The sequence below is a fragment of the Ursus arctos genome, unplaced genomic scaffold, assembly GCF_023065955.2.
Source record: "Ursus arctos isolate Adak ecotype North America unplaced genomic scaffold, UrsArc2.0 scaffold_7, whole genome shotgun sequence".
Taxonomy (NCBI): Eukaryota; Metazoa; Chordata; class Mammalia; order Carnivora; family Ursidae; genus Ursus; species Ursus arctos.
Genome location: NW_026623089.1, coordinates 35137680 through 35164345, shown reverse-complemented (window position 1 = coordinate 35164345; position 26666 = coordinate 35137680). Strand labels below are relative to the sequence as shown.

General features: G+C 40.7%; 1 pseudogene; it reads left to right on the top strand.

Annotated features, from left to right (window-relative positions):
- Window positions 1-20387: 20387 nt before the first annotated feature.
- Window positions 20388-21016, top strand: LOC113243096 (NADH dehydrogenase [ubiquinone] iron-sulfur protein 8, mitochondrial-like; annotated as a pseudogene).
- Window positions 21017-26666: the final 5650 nt, after the last annotated feature.

Genomic DNA, 26666 nt, shown 5'->3' with positions numbered 1-26666 from the left:
TTCAAGATGGGCAGACAGCTGGTCAAAGTACGCTGCCTGAGAGGTAAAAGGAGAGGAAAGGGACAAGGGACAGCCAGGCACTGAGGCTTCAAAACAACACGAAAACTGAACTGGGGAAGAGGACAGTCTTATATGTTCCCTTGACTTGGAAACAGAAGAAAAACATAAGACATCTAGTGCCTTCACATACTCATTCATTCAGCAAATACTTCTTAGCACCTACTGTGTGGCGTTTTCTGGGCCAAGTGCTGGAAACATGATCAGCAAGGAATGCATGGCCGTCATCCTCCAAGATCACACAGCCTGAGAAAGGAGAGAGATGTCTGGCCTAGCAAAGCAGAAGTGCAGGAGCGATTTTAGAGAAAGCAGCGTGGTGGGGAGAGACTGACCTTGTCAAGGAGTCATTAACACAAGACTTGCTGGAGGAAGTGGTATTCATCAGAGTCAGAGGGATGAGTTAGACGCAAGCGGGCAGAGGGGGAGGAAACGAGTTCCGAGTTCCCGAGGAGGAAATCATTCTCTGTTACCCTCTCTTGAGCTGGCACATCCTCCCGCTGGGGTTTCACGACATCGCCAGCCATGCTTTTTCCATCTTCTAGGCGGGCTTGGCCTGTCTGCAACATCTCAACGGCACTCAGCCCCACAGTCCTCTCCTGTCTACACTCTTGTACTGGGTGATTTCCACCCGGAGCTCTAGTCTGATTTCCAGGCCTGATCTTGCCACTGCAAACTAAGATGTCCAACGACAGATTTCAAATCTGTTGTGTATCAGGCATTTCAAACACACTGTGGCTTACCCGGGGTAGCCCTCTGCCCTTCTTCCATTTTGTGTGTTGAGTATACAAGCTCTCTCGGAACACGCTAACATGAACAAGAGAGGCCACGGTTGGTAAGGAGAGAAAGGGAGAAGTATGGAAGCTCAGACACAAAGGAGGAGGAGGAGTTGGCTACGTGCTGAAAGAGAAAAACAGGGTTGCAAACCAATGACACCCTGCTCTATTTTTACCTTATTTGGTCTCTTAACAATGTCCCAATAAGGCATAGGTGAGTTTTAAAAATTCTGTATTCTTTCAATATGTAGCTTAAATTTTCATAAAAAATTAACCATATTTATTCTTAGCAATGAAGTGATCTTTACACAAAAGAACATATGAACCTGGATCACTGGGAGAACGTCAGTGATGGTCAATGACTCCAGGGGTAGGCATTAATTCCTGGAGACCAGACTTGGTTTTGCATGGTTCCTCCACTCCACGTAGCTGGACAGGTAAAACCAAAGAACTCTTGCAGCAATCTGAGTCATTATGAAAACAAAAGACAGCAAAATGGTTTGCTAACTTTTTTGAATTTCTAGGTATACGGCCTTGCCTTTCAGTAAAAATAAATAAATAAATAAATAAATAAATAAATAAATAAATAAATAAAATCCAGTTTTTAACCTAACCACATCCTTCACTGACAGTTTTTTGTTGCAAATACAAAATGCAATAATGAGAAGAGTGAATAGTTCAACTCTCAGACTGATTTATAATGACAGTTTTCTGATACAAGGGAAATGAAGAATTGAGCAGATTCTGTGAAGTGAAAATCCCCAATTATGTTGTTCCCTTGAATTAATTAAACAGGTGCTAGGGAATTTTCAGAGCAGCACCTCTGAGACCTCTGTTGTACGGAATTACAGTTGTTAAATGTTGTGCTCTTCTCAGCGCAAACACGGAGGCAAATCCTGACTGAGCATCTACAAGGTACAAAGTACAAAGTACTCCTCGACTCCCTCAGGAGTTGCTACTAATCCTGATGCGCTTCTTACACTTTACCAAATTTTTGTTTGTTAAGAAAAATAGTCTGCTTTGGAGTACTTCCAATATTTATCAAACGCACTACTGAAAAAATTAATTAAAACTCTTAACCCATTTCACTACCATCATCCTAGTCCAGGATTTACAGAAGAAAAATACTTTCACTGGGTTCCGCATGCATAAAAGAAATGATCCTTCTTTTTAGATTAGGACTTAAGGTCTCTCAGGAACTGGACCGTCTCGTCCATGACCAGGAGTTAAACTAATCTAAGTTTGTGACTTTAAAGCCTGCAGCTTTTGAAAAAAACCTCACTCCTGATTTCCAGAACCTAAGAAACTAATCAATGTTTTTTCTTTGTTATCTGGCAGATGCCTCAAAGATCACTGCATCTACAACAAAACTTGTCATCTTCAGCAAAATCATTCTTCCATTTATATTCTCTGCTTCTTTGGATGAATATCCAGTGTCTCAAACCAGAAGCCAAGAAATTAGCCTAGAATCTTTTACCTTACCCTTCATGTTCAGTCCACCACCAAGTTCTTTGAATTCCTCTACCTAAATATGTCTAGAACCCCTCCTACCTCTCCACTACCAACTCCGCCACTCCAGGCCCTCACATCTCATCTAAGCAACTGACCATAGCTTCACTAATACTTGTTTTCCTTCTAGCCATGTCCCTTCTTCCCCATCAGACAGTCAACAGTCATGAAAGCCTGTGCTCCATATTATCATGGAATGTATCTTTACTAAATAAATCATTGCTACCATTTCAAAGTTCTTTAATGGCTTCCTCTCCCTACAGAATATCATCTAAACTCCTTTGCATGGCTTACAAGACCCTTTTGATCTGACAACCTGCCTCTTCTCCTACGAATCTTAACCTGTATGTCCCTGACCACTTTATCTTCCAATTCTCTAGAAAATGCCTTCACTCACTCAGGTCTCCAGGCCCAGACACATTTGGCTTACTCTTTGCATAGAATCCTGACCCCTTCTTGCCCATCCATGAAACTCTGATTTACAATTCAAGCCTAAATTCAGAGTATCTGCTGTATAAACTTTCCTTGACTCCCAAGATCTCACAATCTCCCTTCCCTCTCTATGCTGAATATATCAAAAATATAATAGTTTCCTTTCATAATGATTTTTTGCTTTATAGGTCTGTCTCCTACTAGGTTATGCATTCTTTGACGTTAAGATCTTTGCAACTTTATCACTTATGATAATGCCTGACATGTGGTCAGATACAGTATTTTTAAGACATTGATTTGAATAAATGAATGAATGAATGAATGAATGAATGAATATAAAAATACATGGTTGACTTGAAAAAATAAGGAATCATTTTTGCCTCAACTGCTTTCCAACTCTCCCACTTACTATTATTCCAGGGGCTTAAATCACCTTGGAAACTGAACATCTGAATCCTGCCTCTTGGTTAAGTTCCTTCATGGCTGTTTTATGGTGTTTCTTGCAGAAAGGGGCAGGGGTAAATGGAAACAACAGATGTGGGAATGCAAAGATTGATTTTGCCTTGGTCACCTCCAGAGTCCCTTTCAGTTCGGTCACGTGTGTGTCTCTGCTGAGGCAAATATATGTTGCTATAATGAATAATTTCAGGTCATTTATCAGACAAATTGACTGGATTTCATCAACACTGAGAGAGAGGTTAGGAATGGAGTGAGGAAAATCACATGAAGCAAACCTGTATCCTCCTGTGAAGAACCGACCCAGGGCTTGCAATGTATTAGCTTACAAAACTGGAATGTTCTCTTTGCTGTCTTTACACTGGTGATTTGCCCACTGCAGGGCTTAGTTAGTGAGAGAACAGGGGATGTGCGTAGCATATGGAGGCTTCCAAACTCACATGAACAAGACCAAAAATGGAAATATGACCAGAAATAAAATCAAAGAGAAAACAACCCATACCTTTTGTTTTACCAGCCCAGAGGGTTCATATTACATCCGTTACTACTTGCTCATTTTTTTATTCAATTTCCTAAATGTTTTCTAAGATGTCATGTGAAAGGCCAGCTACCACTGGAGTTAGGAAAGACCTTAGACGCCATGTGGTCAGGTGCTTCCCAGACAGTGACCCCAGTGCCCTGGGGTTCTGATGTGATACCTCAGGGACCAAACAGGAGGGCAAGATCCAGCCCCCTTTTCCGTGCCTCAACTCCAGCACCAATCTTCTTGCCTATTGCGTTTTTTTGTTCAATAATGGAGTCTCGCACATGACTTCATCTGGTGAGGATGAAAGAATTCTGCTTAAAAGTTCATAATACTCTGTTATGCCAAATGCCCTTGACCTACAGAAGAGGAGTCTGAGGCTTGGAAAGGTAAGTGATTCCACAGAGTGGAAGATGACCAGGACCTGCCCATTCTAATGCCAATTAAAATGAAGGCAATACACCTGACAATAAGGTTTAGAGCCCAACTGCCTGAGTTCAAACCCTGCTACTGTCACTTGACCTTGGGCAACTTATTTGTCCTATTTGGTCATCAGTCCTCATCTGAAAGATGGGATTCATATTGGCACATGCCTCATAGAATTGTTTTGAGGAATAAATTGGTTAATCATAAGAAGTGTCTGGTATACAGGTAATAAGCACTCAAAATATTACCTGTTGTTACTATAGCTCTTTTTTGGTTTTACTGAACTCAAAAACTAAAGGGTTAGACAACATGGTAGTTTCCTTTCATGGCTGTAACAGACTGTGACAAATATAGTGGCTTAAAACAGCACCAACTTATTATCTTAAAGTTATGGGGATCAGAAATCCAAAATGGAGCTCAATAGGATAAAATCAAGGTGTCAGCAGGGCTAATGTCCTTCTAGGGGCTCTAGGAGAGAACTTTCTTCCTTGACTTTCCCGGCTTCCAGAGGCTGCCTGCATTCCTTGGCTTCTGGTCCCTTCTTCCACCTTCAAAGTCAGTAAAGCAACCTTATCCCATCTCTCTCTCTCTCGTTGTGACTCTCCAGCCTCCGTCTTTTACTTTGTTCACTTAAAAGACTCCCCATGATTCCACTGGGTTCACTTGGATAACCCAGGATAACTTTCCCATCTCAAGACCTTTAACTTAATCACATCTACAAAGGCCCTTTTGTCCTCTAAGTTGATATATTCACAACTTCTTGGAATTTGAACATGGACCTCTCCGGGGCACTATTATTCTGTGTATCATAGGCAAGTTATGTAAATACGCAAAAATGGTTTTGTAGAAGAGGGAGTGGTGTGGACTGGTTGTGGCTTACCTAAAAGGAAATCATAATAAAAAATCTTAGAGTAGACGAACCAATACATCCCAGACCTGACTTGCATGAGGCCACTGGTTTGGGATCCCTGCTCTACGACACTCCATTGTTTGGTTAGACCAGGTCTACACGAAGCAAAGAAGAAAGGTGGTAATTGCCAGAGACTGTGTTACCTGAGAACTCTAGATGACTTGAGATAGTTTTCTCATAATGAAACAATGTAAGTTTCCATCCAAATTCATGCCGTCTGCTTCCTACATGCTTTAAATACCTGGCCATGGGAAATGACCCAGTTTTTATCTCCCTCTGTTGACTATTTCAAATTAAACTCTTTAGCAGCCAATAACCACAGGAGTCATACCAACAGGTGCTTCATCCTACACTCCCATTTCATGTCTCTTTTTTAGCCATTACACCTGGTTGACTTGGCGATCCTCCAGGGATGGCATCTGTTACCACCGTTTCCCTTGAAATACAGGCCCACGGTTGTTGATCTGCAAATGTTGATGAAAACCCAAACTGTATTTGTCTCTGTTGTCTCATGGCTTTGCCACCATATGCTAAATCAAATTACATTTCACAGTCGGCAGTTGAAAGAAATGAAGAAATAGTCAATGCAAAGGCATCTTCCTTGGCACCATTAGGGAGGTAAAATATTAAACCTGCCTATCTGTCTCCTTTATTCAGTCTGATTATCATCATTGTTAACATGGAAAGTGGCTCTTTAAAATGAGCACCGGAGGCAATGCAAGCTGGTGCAGCCACTGCCGGAAAACAGTATGGAGGTTCCTCAAAAAACTTAAAATAGAACTACCATATGATCCAGTAATTTCACTACTGGGTATTTACTTCCAAAGTAAGTGGAAACACTAATTCAAAAAGATACACGCACCCCTTTGTGCACTGCAGCGTTATTTACAAAAGCCAAGATATGGGAGCAGCCCAAGTGTGCATCCATAGCTGAATGGGTAAAGAAGATGTGGTGTACACACACACACACGCACATGCACACACACATACACGCACGCACACGGGAATGCTACTCAGCCTAAAAAAAGAATGAAATCTCGCCATTTGCAATATGGATGGATCTAGAGGGTATAATGTTAAGTGAAATAAGTCAGAGAAAGAACCATATGATTTCACACATATGTGGAATTGAAGAAACCTAAAAAAAATGAACAAAGAATAAAAGAGACCAATAAACAGACTCTTAAATATAGAGGACAAACTGATGGATGCCAGAGGGGAGGCGGGTGGGGCCTGGGTGAAACAAGCGAAGGGGATTAAGAGCACACTTATGATGAACTGTTGAATCATTATATTGTACATCTGAAACTAATAAAACCCTATGTTAATTACACTTGACTTTTTTTTTCAAATGAGCACTAGGGGCTCCTTCTCCTGAGTGCACACATCAGTCCCTGAAATGCAGATTTGTCATCATAAGCAGGAGTTTCAAGCATGAAAAGCAAGAGTGTCCTTGAGGCAATGACCTTGAGGGAAGGAATAGCAAGGAATAAGTAGGAAGAAGAGCGGTAAGAAACAGAAGATGAAGTTGTCCTGCGTCCATAGACATGACAGCGGGCATGTGGGACAATAACTAGGGGTGACTGTCAAAAGTCTTGGGAGCAAAACGTTGTCTTCATCCAACTCTGACCGCTGGGTGAGAGAGCTACAGGTAAAAGAGTCTAAAGCCCACGGAGCCATTAGTTCCTTGAACTTTAGTTTATGAGTCACTATTTACCAGCAGGTGGAAGGAAACAATTACTGCCCTATGCCTTATTTTCAGGAAGGAAGCAAACTTCCAAGCACTGGGTCTTACCCCACTGAGTCAGTTCCATCATCACAAAAACTACTAACGGCCACTGAGACCAAGTGGAGAAGATGTCGGCACACAGGAGGGTCAGGCAATACACTGTATGTAATTCCTCCTGCTGTTTTAACAAATTACCGCAACCCTAGTGGTTTAAAACAACAGAAATTTGTTATCTTACGGTTCTGGAGGTCAGGAGTCTGAAAGGAGCCTAATGAGGCTAAAATCAAAATGTGGATAAGGCTGTGCTCCTTCTGGAGACTCTAGGGGAGAACTGGTTTTCTTGCATTTCTATCTTTCAGAGACCACCTGCATTCCTTGATTGCAGCTCCTTCCTCTGTCTTCAAAGTGCATCACTCCAACCTCCGCTCCTGTTGTCACATTTCCCTTTTCTAACTTAGATCCTCTGGTCCCCCTCTCTAAGGACGCTTGTGATTACTTTGGGTCCACCTAGATAACCCCTGATAATCTCCCCATCTCAAAATCCTCAATTTCACCACATCCACAAAGTCCCTTTTTTCCAGGTCAGGTGACATGTCCACAGATGCTGAGGATTAGGATGTGGGGCTCATTCTTTTGTCTAGCAGACAGATTTGTCAAATAGGACTTTATTCCAGAAGATACAAACCCAAATGTCCACCATAAACAGACCAGTAATATAAATCAACAGACCAAAGAATGATGGAAAGGGAAGTAAACTGGAGCATAAATAGCCTTCTGAGGCTTTCAAATTTGAAAAAGCATATGTAATTACCACGTGGTTAAAAAATAAAAGATGTCTGTGGTTCATGCCTGCTGATCTACAGCCATTGTTTTAAACCAAATATTTGCTCTGTCTTCAAAGAGCCCCTTTTGCCCTAAGAAAGGGAGACACTTTCTGTTAGAACAGCCACACGCACTCTGCAGCCAAATACCCACTGCCATGAATCTATAAAAGGCTAAAAAGAATATGCGAAAAAGAAGAATGAGGTTTAGAGGCCCGTGTTAGTGGAAGAAGAATGAGGTTTAGAGGCCCGTGTTAGTGGAGAGACCCACCAACAACTCATTGGAATAGGCCAGGAAGGAAGCTGACACTTACAGAAAATATGGGATCTAAAAAAAAAAAAAAAAAAAAAAAAAAAAAAAAAAAAAAAAAAAAGATGGTGACCCTGTTCCCAGCAGGCTCAGAAAGAGTTCTCTGGCTTGGAGGCAGATGAGAGCCTGCTAAGTAGTCTCCAAGGACGGATGGCTCATAAATTTCTGAAAGTAGCCACTGTGATATTGTAGCACAAGTTCCAAGGACATAGAAACAGTAGCAATGCCATGTTTTTGCTGGACTTGAACTTAGAGATGTTCAGCCAGCACCTGAGGGGTGGTGTGGGTTATCAGGGAGAGGGGGATGGGGCATCACTGCGTGAAGATGTGTTGAGTATTTGGTTATGGTAAGAACGGACTTCCTCCTCGGTTATGGAACTCTAGGTTTGCAAACACCCTGAAACTTGCATCAAAATTGGGATACACATCAAAGGTTTCTAGAGGTTTGGACCAGTATTTAACACATGGTAGCAGGGAGTAATAAAAAGTTGTATAGTCAGCAGAGGAGGGCAACTGAGGCAGCTCCTGCATGAGGGGGGAATTCAATCAAAATTCATACAGGAAAAGACATGCCCTTCTACTTAAAAAGCAAAGGAAACAAACAAGCAAGTACATGGATGTCGGGTTACGAAAGGGAAGGTTCTATGCTTGTCTTGAAGGGAGAAGTTGAGCCAAAGAAAAATTTATTTGCATACAAACATAACATAACATAAATGTATTCAAGGGAAAGAGGGGAGGAAAAAGTAGAGACAGAGGGAGGAAGACACAGACAAAATGCTTTATTGAATGATTTGTACTCAGTAGGGGTGAAATGATAAATTAGCTTTTTCTGTTGTTCTATGCAACTGCCTTCCAACAAGTTTGTCAGTCATCTCCTTGCCCCTGGGTGACATCTCAAAAGACATCCAACAGCTTCCCCTGTCACTCACAAGCACCAGGGAATAGTCTGATATAAAATGCCCAGTTTAGTCCTAATATCAAAGCCTTATTCTCTAAGTCAAACCCTCTTCCCTATCCTCCTGCGTCTTGGGCTGGTGGAGGCATGGAGAGCCTCAGCAGGGAGGGAAGCTGGGTCAGCTTCGGACTTTCACTCTTGTTCTCTTCTACTCACTAGGCAATCTGGTTTTCCAGGGCTCAAGAGGAGGGAGAGCGGGGAGAGATTCGGCCTGACTGGAAGGGTTGCCCCTAATGTTGGAGGCCACCAAGAAAGCCTCCCTCCCCTGTTCTCCTCTTCCCCTCTTCCTGCCTCCTGGTCTCCACCTACGTGGAGTCTTCAGAAACCCCCATTACTGTGCATTTCTCCCCCACTTTTCCCAGGTCACAGGAGATACCACCTCCCTCACCTCGAGCCGGTTGCTCATGACTCTCCCATCAGCCCTAGCACCCAACGGTCCACCCCATACGTGCTCCCTGTCATGGGCTCGTGCACCCTCCAGGAGATCCGGTTGGGCAGAAGCTTTCAAGGTGGCCCAAGTTCAGCTCCTACATCAGTGCCTATCTGGTCCATACCTAGGAGAGCGGACCATTTTGAATGCAGCCCTGTGTCCTTGCTCTCCTGTCACAAATGGTTCCCCTTAAGCACTTTTCTTCATAAATTGTAGGTATAAATCAGGTTCCTCAATATCAGCAGGCATAGGTCAAGCTCTGCAGATGATTTCCTCTCAGGAGATGAGATCAGAATTAAACACCCCTCTGCTTGTCTTCTATAACTTCCTGAAGTTACCCACAATCTTAACATGGCCAGTACAGATGGCTGAAAACCTACTCTTCTCAGCCTTTGGAATCTCCGCTAGAACTCCCAGATGGAGGGAAAAGCCACAGCTGATATCCTGTTACATACATGATAGATACATGTACCTGTGCGTGCGTGTGTGTGTGTGTGTGTGTAAACATATACGTATATGTATGTGTATATCTATCTATCTCTAGGTAGTGGCTAGCTGCCTGAGAAGTAAGGAATTGGAGCCCTAGAATTCAAGGAACAGAGGTGAGGGTAGAGCAGCAATTTCCTGCAAGGAAACAACCAACAGATGCCAAGAAGAGAGCTGATTAATAACACTGGGGAAGCAAGAAATTTGAGAACCGTAATGACTGGCATTTAATTTTTAGTGGTTTCTGAATCTGGGCAGAAATGCCCTTCACTATGCCTAAATCTTCAGGACAATTCTGTCACCATATCATCGTTGAATTAGTGCACCATTGCTTTGGATAACAAAGGAGAGGAGTTTTCATTTCCATTTAGGAGAGAAAGGCAAGACAGATTTGGAGCAGGCAGCATTGTGGTGAAGTGAAGGTGGGAAGTTCTTAATGACTGAGCCAAAACAGAAAGTTACAGGCAAGGTTTGGGCCAGAGTTAGCCCCTCTTTTTGGGAATGTGCAGAAATATTGAGAATCTTGGACTTCTCCTGGCTATTTAAATTGGAAGCTTGATTTATTCCATGTGAATGTCAAACAAAATAGTGCCTTCAGAAGGCTGGAGAGTTTGAAGGTAATTGGAACACATATAACCAACGTAGTATTCCCTGTTTTTTAAACTTTCCGGTATAAATTTGAGTTTCGAGTGTTTGATCAAACTTCAAAATGTTTCCCATTAAATGGCAATATAGCAAAACAGAAACATTCCAAAGCGATTAAACACCTATAGGAATCAAGCACAAACTATGCAGCTACTAGCACAAGTCTTATGTATTCTGTTGACAGTGGGCAAGTTTTGAGGATTAGACTGGGCCATTTCCCTAACACCTTTGAACCTCTGGGATTTCAGTGTTTTATTCCTTGTCCCGTCACCTCCATTGCCTCCAAGTTCCCTTATTCAGACCACACGCTTCCAGTTTTGAGGATGAGAACAGGATTATGATCAGACAAAAGCAGAGGACAGGGAAATCAGTGGTTTTCCCAGGACTTCAGAAGTTTCTTGCAGCGGTCTTGCTGGGAGCCATAGGGCAGGATACAGATCCTAGTCTGGTCTCTGCCAAAGTCGCCATGATGCCCCGCATGCCATGGTAAGGTCAGCATTGCTAGGCTGAGCTGTAGGTTTTCTCCATGGAGGCTGAGGTTTTATAACTTCTGATATTCCAGGCCCTTGTAGGTTGACTCGTTGAAGCCACAGGAGAGTGGCTCATACCACTCAGGCTCACCCAAGGCTCATTTGTAAACCAGAAACTCAATCTGCTAATTTACAGGGATTCAGATACAGCTACCATTTGTTTGGAGCATGCCGCATGCCAAACATTGAGCTCGAGGCTTTCTTACTCATGATCTCATTAAATCCTCCTGTGAATGGTCAATGGATGTCCCCAAAGGGAAGCTTACTTAGAAAAATGAATAAGGTTTAAAGAGTTTCTTGGAAATATCAAATCAAGGCAAAGAGAAATAGATCACCTAAGGAAGTAATCTTAAAATAGAAGGATGCTCTTGAGTCTTTCTCTTACATACACCTGCTTACGAAACCAATAACAGTAAGGAAACCCAGACTGCTCCCCACTGGCAGTGCAGGACCCTGTCTGATCCAAACTTTCTCCTACTCTTTTCAGTATGTTATGCTGATGCTTTGTGCCTCCCCACAACGTCTTATTCCCTCACAACCAGGAGGCCTCTGCAGACGGAGGGGCAGGCACAGTGTGTTCTCTTTAATATAGGAGAATGTCCCCCATCTCTTAAATAGATGCAAACTCTTTCTCGAACTGGACTTAACTCCTTTGCCATAGTAGCAGACTGGGCAAATTGCCTCCAGAATAAATCTCTGGAACCTTCTCCACCTATGCTGAGAGCAGAAGGTAACCTGTGCCCTCTCTGTGGCTCTAACCATGGCATGAAGACGTAGGAGGGAAGAGGGACACAGATGGAAGAGATTCAAACTTTTAAAGTTTATAATCACAAATAGTTATACACTTAAAAAAAATAAAGTTTATAATCACATGGAAGAACTGTCAGGTGTGCCAGTTTGAGATTTTTAATTAGTTTAAGCATTTATGCAGGTGCCATGCATTATGTGTACAGAGATGAATGAGTCACTTTGCTTTCAAAGAACTCATTGCCCACTGGGGAACACAAACATGTAAGGAAATCATTCTAATGCAGTGAGCTAAAGGATAAAGGAAATAAACATGGTAGCACCAGAGAAGTGAGGTTTGGAAAATTGCGACTCTGGCCAGGGAAAGTCTCACAGCTTAAGGTGACATTTGAGCAGTTTTAAATGAAAAACGGAAATTCACTGGACAGGAATAGGAGGGGCAGTGGAAGAGGGGGTGAAGAGGAATGTGTAGGGGAGGGTGTTCCAAGTAGAAGGAACAGAGGCCTAAGACACCACAAGACTCTTAAGAAAGTACGAGACACTTGATATATACCTACAGCGACTCATGAGTGGAAATGAGGCTGAGAGTCAGGTGGGATCAAGTCAAAATTGGCTAATTGGTAAGATTAGAAGGCTGAATTGTAATCAGTAGCCAATAGCTACCGAATCTAAGCAATGGCATGTCAAGAATGTACTGGCATTTTTAAAAGAATAGTGTTATGATTTGTGCAAGTTATCTTGCTTTGTAACTGCTAAGTAAAAACAATGTGTGAATGATACTTGTTTTAGGGCAGACTATTATTCTATCTCATTGTGTTGAAAGCACTATTTTGATAATATTCTACATATTTCACAATGTACTTTCTTCTCTTGTCTAATATTTCCTGATATACCAACTACTTAACATACGGTATGTAGCTCTGGTGTGGTGGGAAGAGGGCTAAACCTAGAGACAGAAAATTTGGCTCTGAGTCCCTACTCTCCCTCTTTCTAGCTGTGTGACCTTGTTGAGTCACTTTTCTGAAATTCAATTTTCTCATCAATCAAATGGGGATACCGATATCCACCTTCTGGTTGGCTATGAGGATTCAGTTACGGAAAAATGAGAAAGCCCTGGGACCTAAAAAGTCCCCCAGGGATTCCAATTCATGAAGTATAGGATGCCGTTAGGTGATATTTAACAGACGCTGCTGATCTTGAGGGGTCAACTTCAATCTCCCTTTCTTTGCTGGAGGAGAGCATTCAGGCTCAGAGAGTGAAGGCTTGAGCTAGAGCTAAACTGAAGTCTGGACCCCCAGAACTATGCACCTGTGTAATTCAGGAATGGTCCTCTGGCATGGCTTCATAAACAGGAAGCCAAAACCTCAAAATGAAAATTTATACAGAAGCGTGTTAATATATGTATATATGGAAAGAGGTCCTGATTCCTTGATCCAAATGTGACTGGCTTGCTGTTTAAATAAAAGAAAATCTGATGGTTAAGAGAGAATAACATATTCCACTTCTTCCACTCAATGACAAAATTAGCTCTCTTCCTTACAAGAAACTTTATTGTAAACTCATAACTAGTTCTAGTGCTACCTACTGATCAAAGGTTGATTTGCTGAGGATGAAAGTAAAATCTTGATTGAATAACCACTAAAGAGAAATAGGTGGATTCCTATTTTAACCCATATGGTCTGTGTGACAGCTTTTAGGAGCAATACTCTTAATAAATCTGTCAAAATAAAAACAGAAAACTGGAAAAATAATTTTTTTAAGAAAGTGAACATAGCCTCATTTATTAAAAATACTTTGTGTTCTGAAGATTCCAAGACTAAACAGAATAGACTACATGAATTTAAATAAAACCATTTCAAGTAGAAAGGGGGAAATTTATGCTAGAATTATAATAAAATTCAGAGTAAGAGATTCCATTTCAGAGAAAATGGTGGGCTACATTATCAAACCAATCCTCTTGCTGAAGAAAACTAAAAACACTGGACAAAATGTACTTTTTAAAAAAAAAAATGCTCAAGTGCATAGAAAAGTTAAAAAGATAGGATTTAGAATTTTCTAATCTTACTGAGTGTAACTGGATCACCGAAGCTTCTTTTGTTCATATGGCATTTACCAAATCTTCCAAAATTAAACTCCAGATTTGACAGCTTCATACAAGAAAAAAGAGAGAAGCAAAGATCTAGAGCTTTAAGATATAAAAACCAGTAGGAGACCTTCCTCACATTAAGACAGACCTCAAAGGACTAATGCCTCAGCCAAAGATGAAACAGAATTAAGCATGTGTCCCAACTACTCCCCACAAAGAGAACTGCATGCCCACCCCTGAAGAGAAGAATTGAAAGGAGAGTTACACTATGCAGAAGGGGAAAACAAAACAAAAATGCTGGAAAAGAAAAAAATCAGAAAACTTGGTCACCAAAAAAACAAATAAATAACTTCTCAAAAAGTGATCCCAGAGTATGATGGTCCTCAAGGGCCAAGCAGAACTGAAAACGAATCTTCTCTGGAGATATAAGTCTTCATACTAAGCCTCAAAGTATCATTACAAATACCTATCTTCAAGGACGAAGAGTAAAATAAAGCTGAGGATACATGGAAACCAGGCATATCAAGAAAGCATCAACAGAAACAAAAGACAACATAAAAAGATCCAAAGTCTTCTGGTATTAAAGTTGGAAGAGCAGATTATAAATTAACAGTGCTTAAAATGTTAAAAAAATAAAGACAAACTTGAGATAAATAATAGGAAAATACTGAAAGTGAGTAGATTTGAAAAAGAACCAAAGAGTGTCTGAAAATGTTAAGCATAATAACAAATGGCAAACTCAGTGGTGGTGTTTGACAGCAGATGACACAGAACTTCAGAGAGAATCAATAGGGAATTTCTGAGAGGATGGCAGAGTAGGAGGAGCCTAAGCTCACCTTGTCCCCAAAATGCAATTAGATAACACCCATATCAGTGTAAATAACCCAGAAAATGACCAAAAGACTGACAAAACAGACTTTCCACAGCTAAATGAAGAGAAGAAGCCAGAAGGAAGAGGGAAGAGACTGGTCAGGAGCTAAACCGACCCATGGGACTGCCCATGTCCATAGCAGGGAGGGATGCCATGGATGCAGGGAGGGTACAGGAATGGACCCCCACACCAGGCACCCCAAGCAGGGGGGACTCATGGAGAAGACAAATCCCTATACTGTCTGGCTTTGAAAACCAAAGGGGACTAACAATCAGTGGGGCTTAACACCTGGAACTTTAAAAATCTGCAGGTTTTCCTCTGGGAAAACCAAAAGGATCACCTGAGTCCCCAACCTTAAAGAGACAGCAAGCAAAAAAAAAAAAACAAAAACAAACAAACAAAAAAAAAACCCTACGAGATACTGCATAGAAGCAGCAGCTTGGAAAATAACTAGGGTATACAGGAGGGAGATTCATTTACAAATCTCAGGGCACATGCTGGAGGAGCAGGGATCTTTAAGAGCCTTTTCCAAGAACAAAAGAGTTGGTGGTCACCATTTCCTCTCCCTACCCCTAGCCCCTACTTACATACACAGACACCGAGGGAACCAGCAAAGCACAAACACTCTCCACCTAGCTTGCTAAAAGTGTGCCCCACCCACACATTCTCCTGAGGAAAATCCCCTTCTATCCTAGCCTCAGCAGGACTTTTCCAAGGCAGCAGCAAGTCCCCTCCCGCAGCAGACCAATGGTGGACCTTGCCAGTACTGCATGCCCTCCCCCACATTCTTCTGCAAACATGCCTTTTCTAGCTCAGGCTTTCTTGGCAAGAATCTTTGAGGGCAGCTGCAGGTCTCTGTGCATGCCCTGCCTCCACATTCTCCTGCAGACCTGCCTCCTCCAACAGTCCTTGACAAAAGTCCATCCAAGTGGTGCCACAGCCTGGCAGTGTGCAAGCAGCCCCAACAAGGGCCAGTAGGGTGTAAAGCCTCGAGTTTTAAAACTCAGCAGCCTTGGCTAAATTAAAGCACAGAGAGTACTGCACTGCTCTTGGAAAGAAGGCAGGCAAAAAAACTGGGGTATACAGCGTGGAAACAGAGATCTGAAGAGTGCCTGGGGAACACAGTGAGATTATTTGCTCTTCTCAGAGTATTTCCCTAAGAGGAAGCATTCATGGACACAACTTTCTGGGGACCAAGGAGCTGGCTAGTGTCATTCCTTCCCTCCCATTCCTTCCCTCCCCCACCCCCCAGCACAAACAAAGAGCCACTGACAGGAGGCAGCACAGTGCCAACACTGGCTGACTAACTTGCTTACACTAAGCCCCACTCTCCTGTGCTCCATGAGAATTGCCCTTCTCAGTCACATTTACTTCAGTCCCTGTGCAACAGGCCTGTCCCCCAAAAGACCAGCACAAACATCTGCCCACACCATGTGTCTCAACCAGAGAGTTTTTCAAGGCTTCAGTTCCAGTGGAAGTGGTGACAGGTCTCATTTCACAAGCAGACCAGAGCACACCTAGTTAAAAGTCACCACATTCAGGCCAGGGACCAAACACTGCCAACAATAGGCAAAGAGAACTTCTGCAGATGACTGGCCTGAAGGATAGAGCAGCCAGAATACAACGGCAGAGTGCATGCAGCACACACTGGAGATACTTCGTGAGGCATCAGGCACTGGAGACTATATAACCTCTTTTTCCCAAGGCCATTACTTTAGGGAAGAAGAGACACAACTACCTTTTCTAATACAGAGAAGCAGGCAGAAACTTAGACAATGACAAAGGAATTTATCCCAAATGAAAGAACAAGATAAGGTCATGGCCAGAGATTTAACCTAAATAGATATAAGTAACATGCCTGATGGAGAATTTAAAGCAACAGTCATAAGGATATTCACTGGACTTGAGAAAAGAAAATAATGGAAGACTTCACGGAGACCCTTACCACAAAGGTAAAAGAGTTAATAAAGCATCAGAGATGAAGAGTGCAATAAATAAGATGAGGAACATGCTTGATGCAATGAACAGCAGGCTGGAAGAAGCAGAGGAATCAATTAATGACTTAGAAAGCAAAGTGGTGGAAAGCAATGAAGCTGAAGAAAAGAGAAAGAAGAATTATGTAAAATAAGAATAGACTGGGAACTCAGTGACTCCAAATGTAATAACATTTGTATTATAAGAGTCCCAGAAGAAGAGAGAAAAGGGGGCAGAAAATTTATTTGAAGAAATAATAGCTGAAAATGTCCCTAATCTGGAGAAAGAAACAGACATCCAGATCCACAAGACACAGAGAACTCCCACCAAAATCAACAAAGGCAAGTCAACACCAAAACATATTGTAATTAAATTTGCAAAATCTAGTGATAAAGAAAAAGTCTTTGAAGCAGCAAGACAAAAGAAGTCACTAACTTACAAGGGACACCCAAAAGTCTAGCTGGAGATTTTTCAACAGAAACTTGGCAGGCCAGAATAGAGTGGCATGATGTATTCAAAGTGAATAGATTTAAAGTGAGGGGATAGAGAAACATTTATCATGTAAATGGATGTCAAAAGAAAGCCAGAGTAGCAATATTTATATCAGACAAAGTAGACTTCAAAACAGACTGTGGGCACCTGGGTGGCTCAGTCAGTTAAACATCTGCCTTTGGCTCAGGTCATGATCCCAGGGTCCTGGGACTGAGTCCCACATCAGGTTCTCTGCTCAGCGGGGTCCTGCTTCTCCCTCTGCCCCTGCCCCTCCCGCCCTGCTCCTGTGCTCACACGTGCTCTCTCCCTCTCAAATAAATAAAATCTTTTAAAAAAATACACTCTTAAAAAAATAAAAATAAAACAAAGATTGTAACAAGAGGCAAAGAAGGACTCTATATAATAAAGAGGACAATCTAACAAGAAGAGACAGCAACTGTAAATATTTACCTACCCAACTTAGGAGAACCCAAATATATAAAACAACAGCAAACATAAAGGAACTAATTGATAATAATACAATAATGGTTGTGGACTTTACTACCCCACTTACATCAATGGACAGATCATCTAAACAGAAACGGACCAGATGGACTAAACAGATCTATTCAGAACACTTCATCCTAAACCAACAGAATAGACGGTCTTTTCAAGGGCACATGGAACATGCTCCAGAATAGATCACATATTAGGTCACAAAACAGCCTCAACAAATACAAGAAGATTGACCTTTTCTGACTACAATGCTATAAAACTAGAAGTCAATAAGAAAAATCTGGAAATATCACAGATACATGGAGGTCAAACAACATCCTACTAAACAATCAATGGGTCAATGAGAAAATCAAAGACGACATTTTAAAAAGACATGAAAACAAATAAACATGAAAACACAACAATCCAAAATCTTTGGGATGCAGCAAAAGCAGTCCTCAGAGGGAAGTATATAGCAATTCAGGCCTACCTCAAGAAGAAAAATCTCGAACAATGTAACCTTACACCAAAAGGGACTAGAAAAACAACAAAACCTAAAATCAGCAGAAGGACATAAGATTAGAGCAAAAATAAATTATATAAAAACTAAAAAACAAACGAATAGAACAGATCGATGAAACCAGGGGTTGGTCTTTTGAAAAAATTCATAAAAATTGATAAACCTCTAGCCAGACTTATCAAAAAGAGAAAGAACCCAAATAATCACCACCACAACCACCACCAGAGAAATACAAACAATTATAAGAGAATATTATGAAAAACTGTATGTTAACACATTGGACAACCTAGAAAAAAATGGGTAAATTCCAAGAAACATGTAATTACCAAAACTGAAACAGGAAGAAATAGAAAACTTGAACAGACTGATAACCAACAAAGAAATTGAATCAAACATCTCCCAACAAACAAAAGTCCTAGACCAGACGGCTTCACAGGCAAATTCTACCAAACATTGAAAGAAGAGTTAATACCTATTCTTCTCAAACTATTCCAAACAACAGAAAAGGAAGGAAAACTTCCAAATTCCTTCAATGAGGCCAGCATTACCCTGTTACCAAAACCAGATAAAGACACCGCAAAAAACAAACGAACAAACAAAACCCAGAACTACAGACCAGTATCTCTGATTAATGTAGATGCAAAAATCCTCGAAAAAATACTAGCAAATCAAATCCAACGATACGTTTAAAAAGTCATTCACCACAGTCAAGTGGGATTTATTCCTGGGTTTCAAGGGTGATTCAATATTCACAAATCAACATGATACATCACATTAATAAAAGAAAGGGCAAAAACCACATGATCTTTTCGATAGATTCAGAAAAAGCATTTGACAAAGTACAACACCCATACATGATAAAAATCCTCAATAAAGTAGGTTTAGAGGGAACATACCTCAATATAATAAAGGCCATATATGAAAAACCCACAGCTAATATCATCCTCAATGGGAAAAAACTGAGAACTTTTCCTCTACAATCAGGAAGAAGACAGTGATGTCCACTCACCGCTTTTTCTCAGCGCAGTACTGGGAGTTTGAGCCATAGCAAACAGACAACAGAAAGAAATAAGGGGCATCCATATCAGCAATGAAGAAGCAAAACTTTCACCGTCTGCAGATGACATCATACTAGATATAGAAAACTCTAAGGACCCCAACCAATAAACTACTAGAATGGATAAATGAATTCAGTAAAGTCAGAGGATACAATATCAATGTACAGAAATCTGTTGCATTTCCATACACCAATAATGAAGCAGTGGAAGGAGAAATTAAGGAGTCAATCCCATTTACAATTGCACCAAAAATAAGATACCTAAGAATAAACCTAAGGCAAAAGATGTATACTCTGAAAACTAAAAAATGCTGATTAAAGAAACTGAAGATGACACAAAGAAATGGAACAATATTCTACATTCATGGCGTAGAAGAACAAATACTGTTAAAATGTCTATACTACCCAAAGCGATCTACAGATTGAATGCAATCCCTATCAAAATACCACCAGTTTCTTCGCAGAGCTAGAATAATCCTAAAATTTGTATGAAACTACAAAAGACCCTGCATAGCCAAAACGATCTGAAAAAAAACAAAACTGGAAGTATCACAATCCCAGATTTCAAGATACACTACAAAGCTGTAGTAGTCAAAACAGAATGGTACTGGCCTAAAAATAGAATTATAGATCAATGGAACGGAATAAAGAGTCCGGGGGGGGGGGGAGGGGGGCAGAACACCAATGGTTATATCATCAATTAATTTTCAACAAGATGCAAGAACATGCAACGGAAAAAAGTGTCTTCAACAAATGGTGGTGGGAAAACTGGACAGCAATATACTAAAGAATGAAACTAGACTACTTCCTCTCACCATACACAAAAATGAACTCAAAATGAATTAAGGACCTATATGTGAGACCCGAAGCCACAGAAATCCTAGAAGACAGCATAGGCAGTGATTTCTCAGACATTGGCTATAGCAACACGTTTCTAGGTATGTCTCCTCAGGGAAGGGAAACCAAAGCAAAAATAAACTATTAGGACAACAACAACAAAAAAAGTTTCTGCACAGGAAACAATGAACAGAACCACACAACACCCTATGGAATGGGAGAAGATATTTGCAAATGACCTAACCACTAAAGGATTAGTATCCAAAATATATAAAGAACTTAAACAAAAACCAAATAATCCAATTTTAAAAAATGGGCAGAAGAGGGCCAGGCTGATATGCTGCCGGCCTGCACCTACACTGCTCCCTCGCTGGCCCCGGCTGCACCTGCAGGGCACCCCACTGGCCAGAGCCTCCACAGCAGCACAGGGCAGGACCTACAAGTTCTTGAACATGCAGAAGCCCTCACGGACATGACGGCAGTGACCGATAGGGCGCTCAGACCCGGCTGCGGTCTGAGCTCGTCCGAGGCCTGGGCGTGACCCCGAGCTACCTGTTCCAGGAGGCTGCCCATCAACTGCCCATTCAGGAAGGGCCCGCTGAGTCCACACTTTGGGGGAGGGGGTTGCATGCACTGTGCCGCTACCCAACCAGAGAGGAGCACTACACTGCCTGCAAGCTTTGTGACGCTGTCTGCCCCGCCCAGGCCATCACCATCGAGGCTGAGCCCACCGCCGATGGCAGCTACTGCATCACCCACTACGACACTGACATGCCCAAGCGCATCTAGGGTGGCTTTTGCCAGGGGGGCTGCCCTGTGGATGCCGCCATCAAGGGCCCCAACTTTGAGTTCTCCACGGAGACACACAAGTTGCTGCTGTAAAACAGGAGAAGCTGCTCGTCACTGGGGGCAAGTGGGAGGCCGAGATCTCCGGCCAACATCCAGGCTGACCACCTCCACTGCTGACGCCCCCTGCCCTGCTGGCCTGCAGCCCCTGCAGCCCGATAAAAAGCTCTGCCTTCCCCCACCCCGCCAAAACGGGCAGAAAACATGAACAGACCCTTCTCTAACATCCAGATAGCCAAGAGACACATGAAAAGATGCTCAGCATCACTCGTCAACAAGGAAATACAAATAAAACCACAATGAGGTATCCCCTCACACCTGTCAGAACAGCTACAATCGAACACAAGAAACAACAGGTGTTGGCAAGGAGGTGGAGTGAAAGGAACCTGCTTACTCGGGTGGTGGGAGTGCAAACTGGTGCAGCCACTCTGGAAAACAGTATGGAGGTTCCTCCAAAAGTTAAACCAGATCTACCCTATGACCCGGCATTCCACTACTGTGTATTTACCCCCAAAATATAAAAACACAAAATCAAAAAGATATATGCACCCCTATGTTTATTGCAGCATTATTTACAACAGCCAAACTATGGAAACAACCTAAATGTCCATCAATAGATGAATGAATAAGGGAGAGTGGTATATGTATGTGTGTGTGTACACACACACACACACACACACCGGAATACTCAGCATAAAAAGAATGAAGTCTTGCCATTTGTAACAACATGGATGGATCTAGATAGAGAATATAATGCTAAGTGAAGTCAGAGAAAAATTCCACATGATCTCACTCATATGTAGAATTTAAGAAACAAAGAAAAAAAGAGAGAGAGAGAGAGACAAACCAAAAAACAAACTCTTAATTTTTTTAAATTGATGGTTACCGGAGGGAAAGTGGTGAACTGGGTAGAAGGGATTAAGAGGACACACTTATCACGATGGGCACTGAATCATTATATTGTGCTCCCGAAACTAACATAACACTGTATGTTAATTATACTAGAATTAAAATTAAAGAGTCACTAAACAGGAAAACAGATAAAAATGAATTAAAAAGAATGAAGCTCGGAGTTTCACAAAATTGAAAAATATATAAAAGCAAGATTGGGAACCTGAGTGGCTCAGTTGGTTAAGGATCCACCTTTGGCTCAGGTCGTAATCCCAGGGTCCTGGGATCGAGCCCCTGCATCAGGCTCCCCGCTCAGCGGAGAGTCTACTTCTCCCTCTGCCTCTGCCCCCCCAGCCCCGACTCATGCATGCTCTCTCCCTCTCCCTCAACTAAAATCTTTTTTTTTTTAAGTAAGTCAAATAGACATAGAGAACTGAATGATGAGGTCTAATATATATCTTATCAGCGTTCCAGAATGTAAGGAAAGAATAAATGGAGCAAAAGCAGTATTTGGGGGGCAGGAGGGAACTGCTGAGAATTTTCCCAAACTAATGAATGACCATAACTACAGATTCAGGAAGCCCGAGAGAAATCCAGGACAAGATAGATTAAAAGAAATTCACATTATGGTAAAACTGCAGAATCCTTATAACAAACCTAAGATGTTAAAAAGCCAGAGATAAAAGGTTACGTCCAAAGAGGCAGTAGTCCGACTGTGAGATAACCTCTCCACGGCAACAACAGAAGTCAGAAGACAACCCAGCGGTAAAACTGGCTGGAAGGAAATAGTTTGATAACCTAGAATTTTTAACCCAGAAAAATATTTCAAGATTGACAAGAAAGTATATTTTCAGATAAGCAAAACAAATGGTTACCCCTTTATTACAAGAATCCATCATTTATGACCTTCCCAGATGGAAGGTCTGAGACGCAGGAAGGAATGAAGGACAAATATAGAGTGGTAATTATGCAAAGTTGTCACTCCCCTGGTCCTCTGCCTTCTATTTATTCCTGTTAAGAAATTGCTATTCCTTTGAATCAACTGTCTTTGTTCTCTGGATAATTTTAGAATGTCTCTTTTCCTCTGTTGTTCTGCTGTGTCATTAAAATGAAACTCAGCTACTGAGTATGGATTTCTATTTATTTTTTCTATTATATACCTGGCTTCTTAAATTTGTAGATTAGTGTGTTTTAGTAGTTTCCAAGCAATTATCTTCTTGAAAATTTCCTCTGAAAATATTCACAATATTTTGCGTTTTATTATCAGAAAAATATAGGTACCCATATATATATGAAGAACTCTTAAAACTACATAAGAAAAAAAAGCAATTGAAAAATGGGCAAATAACTTGAGCAGACACCTCACCAATGAAGAGGTCTGAATTGTCAATACATATTATATGATAAGATCATCACTAATCACTATGGAAATTAAAATTAAAATGACAGATACCACTACCCACTCATCAAATTGCTAAAATAAAATGAAAAAAACTAACCATATAAAGCAATGGTGAGAATACAGAGCAACTAGGTCCCTCAAACACACCTGAAATGAATTTAATATGTTATAATCACTTTGAAAAACAGCTTTGCAGTTTCTTTTAAACTAAACATAAACCTATCATGGGATACAGGCACTTCACTCCTTGGTATCTATCCAAAATAAATGAAAGCATATGTCCACATAAACTTGTGTGGATATTCAGAGCAGTTTTGTAACAGCCCAAAAAAAAAAAAAAATCATTCCAAATGTCCACCAATAGATGAGTGAATAAATTGTGGCACACCCATACGGTGGAATGTTACCCAGAAATAAAAAGAATGAACTCCTTTACACATCACAGTATAGATAAATCTCAAAATCATTATGGTGAATAAAGTTCTAGAAAGTGCAAACTAATCAATAGTGACAAAACTCAGATTAGTGATTGCCTGGGAATGGAGACGGAGGAAGGAAGGGACTACAAAGGGGCCTGAGGGAACTATGGGGGCGGCAGCTGGGTTTGACATCTTGATTGTAAGGACAGCTGTATGGGTGCGTACAAGTCTCAAAATTCACCTATGTACGTTTTAACCTATGAAATTTATTGTATGTCAATTATAACAAGTTTTTTTTTAAAATAGCAATAAAGCAAAAAGGGTCACAGAGGATAAAGGGCTTGAGGAGGACACGTAATAGAAGTATTCGGTCGCACTATGTTACTCATCCCTGGAAAGTTTTCTTTTTTCTGAAGTGTGAATGAAAATCTTTCAAGCATTTTGAAGACAATTATCTTCTGAAGTTTGAACTGAATGACAGCTCAGTTCCTTTCACTTCTGTGATTTGGAATCAATGGCCTTTGTCATTACAGATGTTGACACATTTCAGACTTTCTGTGTACCAGATATTTCTCATGAAACCTCATTTTTAAATATCAGCTGTTTATGAAATTCCATTATACCTCCTGTTCACATAATTGTACAGGACTTTTCCAGTCCTTTTTTAAAGCAAAGATAATGGTCTAGTTGTCCTAGATGCTCACAGCCAACTACCCATAACTTTAGTTTACTTTGTTTTTGGTTTTGTTTTTTAAAGAAATACTGCTTTTATAAAGCCGGGGCAGGGGGTGGGGGGATATGATGCTTGTTAAATTCAGTGATAAATAAACTGGAGAGGCCACCTGGATATTAAGCAATTTTTCTTTTTAATAGAAGAATGTTTTAATTCAGAAAAGGCATCATATGAAATAGCTCTAGTGGTTCTTTTAAGTTTGTAAGTTTTAGTGGGACAGTAATTATAATTCAATGTGTTAAACATTAAATTGTGTATTTATAATTTGTTAAATGATGTTTGTTCATATAACCAATATTTTAAAAAGTTTATTTAAATGTGTAATATTATGATATAGTAGTGATGTGTTATACCATAAATGTTAAAATGAAATCATACTACAGGGGCACCTCAGTGGCTCAGTTGGTTAAGTGTCCAACTCTTGCTTTTGGCTCAGGTCATGATCTCAGGGTCATGAGATCAAGCCCCAGGTCAGGCTCTGCACTCAGTGGGAAGTCTGCTTGGGATTCTCTTTCACCCTCTCCCCTTCTGCCCCAACCCAACTCTCTAAAATAAATCTCAAAAAAGTCCTGTTACAATGTTCTCAAAACATATACACAAATTACACAGTTCATGTCTCTCCACAATGGCAGAAAAACTATAAATTGTAAATAAACATACTTGTATACAAACATGAAATTTTAATGCCTTATTCTCTTACCACTTCAACTCCAGATAAGCATGTTAGAACTTCCCACTGTCTTCCACGCCTCTTAACCTCTTTTCAACATTCTCCATCTTTTTGTGCCTACATGTTGCATTTCCAGTAATTTCTCTTCCTCTATCTTCCAGTTTACTAATTCTTCCTTAGATTTTGTCTAATTTACAAAGATTTCGTTTTGATTAATAATTTACAGAATTCCTTGTTGGTTTTGAAATCAAGTAGGTCATGTTTTATTGTTTCCTTTTGGCTATAGGTATTTTCAAGCCTTTTTCTTTATGTATGCATAGGAACATAAGTGTTTTGTGCTGTGAGTGTTTTATAGGTGAGTATTTGCAGATCTGTATATTTTTGTTATTTCTGCTGGTGCTCACTCATGTGCCTTATTTTCTTCGGTGCTTGGTTATTTTTCACTACTATTGCTTAATGTTTTGGAAAAAATAGTTGTAACCACAGTTTGAAGTCTAGAATGACTCTGCATTACTCTAGAGTTTTGCAGTTGTGCCTGCATCTAGAAAGATTTATCATTCTGTGACCACAGTAAACTTCATAAGCAACTTGAGAATTTCTGAACTAATCAAACAATTTGAATCTGACCTGAAAATATATGCAAGGGCACATCTGTGGCCACACGTTTTCAGGAACATTCTCCCCTGCTCTGCTCAATTACAAAACAAACTTTAGGACCTGAAGTTGGGTGGAAGTTAGGCTTAACTTCAGGTCACTTTTATTCTGCGTATATAGCTGATTAGAACAAGTTTATTGTAAATAGAGTCTTATTAGACTCTGGATCTGTGTCCTGGAACTTGATTTCTGTTTACTTTGCCCTTTGATATTGTCTACATTAAAATTCAACCTGAAAAAATCCCTCTAGGCAAGAGCAGATTTGGGTCAGTTTACCTTTCTGGGTTTTCACTGTTCCTTCCATTTTATCCAGGTTAATTTTTTGTTACTGCATCAACTTTTTGATAATTTTAATTATATTCCCCCAAAATATTTTCTCCAGCCATTTTTCTTTAGGGTGTGAGTGATACATGTGTATGACAGTGAACAGGAGGGGATGAGGCTGGAAACCTGGCCCATCACTACAGGAAACTGAAATCTGCACATTGTTTGAACAATTTAAAAACATTTTTAAAAAGCACTCACAAAAATTTATATTGGTTGGATTATTTTAGGTATATCAGATCACCTGTGTGATCTGTTATCTGAACCATCATGAAAATACTAAAATAATAATTTACAAATCCCGTCCCCATAGCAACACAAGTACTTCTCTAGATTTCTTCCTTTGCACTTGGTATTTTGCTCAGTCGTGAATTTTCAAAGCAATACCTTAGGTATCTATTTTGCAATTAAATCAATTGCTTCATTGTTAACCCAACACTCACTCTCTGTCCTTTCAAGGAATGTTTAAACACACTGATGAAGAGAAAAGTAAAACATAGTTGCAGACTAGTTGTTTACAGGAAAATAAAATGGATGGCTTCTGAAATACAATATAAATCTCAAGCAGGTTTCTAAATTTAATTGTTAGCTTTTGTAAGACAATGGCAAATCTTCACTAGTAGTAGCAACACTGTGATTTGTAATTTATTCTTCCGGAGTCAAACTGAAGGATGAAC